The sequence below is a fragment of the Nannospalax galili genome, unplaced genomic scaffold (assembly GCF_000622305.1).
Source record: "Nannospalax galili isolate Female #2095 unplaced genomic scaffold, S.galili_v1.0 scaffold9005, whole genome shotgun sequence".
Taxonomy (NCBI): domain Eukaryota; kingdom Metazoa; phylum Chordata; class Mammalia; order Rodentia; family Spalacidae; genus Nannospalax; species Nannospalax galili.
In genome coordinates, this window is record NW_008353047.1 from 1 (window position 1) to 484 (window position 484).

Consider the following 484-nt stretch of genomic DNA (forward strand, 5'->3'; position numbering starts at 1 on the left):
ACTCCAGAGTCCTCAGGCTCTACTCTGCTGATTTTGAGTGTGAAATCTGTCACTGAGCCACTGCCACTGAACCTGTCTGGGACCCCAGAATCCCGATTAGAAACCTTATTTCCCGATTAGAAACCTGATAGATCAGGCTCCGTGGAGACTGGCCTGGCCTCTGCAGTAACCAATGCAGGTAAGTGTTTCCATTACTATGCACAACGCTCTGACTAGACCTGCAGGAGATGGACACCGACTCTCCAACACAAGGCTCTGACTAGATCTGCAGGAGATGGAGGCCGACTCTCCAGGAACAACAGACAAGGAGAGAGGAGTCTGTGTCATCACAACGTCTCCACTGGATCCTAAAATGATAAGAGAGAAGTGTCAGGTTATGAAAAAATGTAAAGAGACCTTTCAATGGTTTTTCTATGTTTACTTTTTTCTGATCATATTCTCCTCCTGGCCAAAACAAACCAGTCTTTATTTTAAGAAGTTACTG

General features: G+C 45.7%; 1 pseudogene; it reads right to left on the minus strand.

The window, feature by feature from the left end:
• Positions 1 to 5: 5 nt before the first annotated feature.
• Positions 6 to 259, minus strand: LOC115067204 (annotated as a pseudogene).
• Positions 260 to 484: the final 225 nt, after the last annotated feature.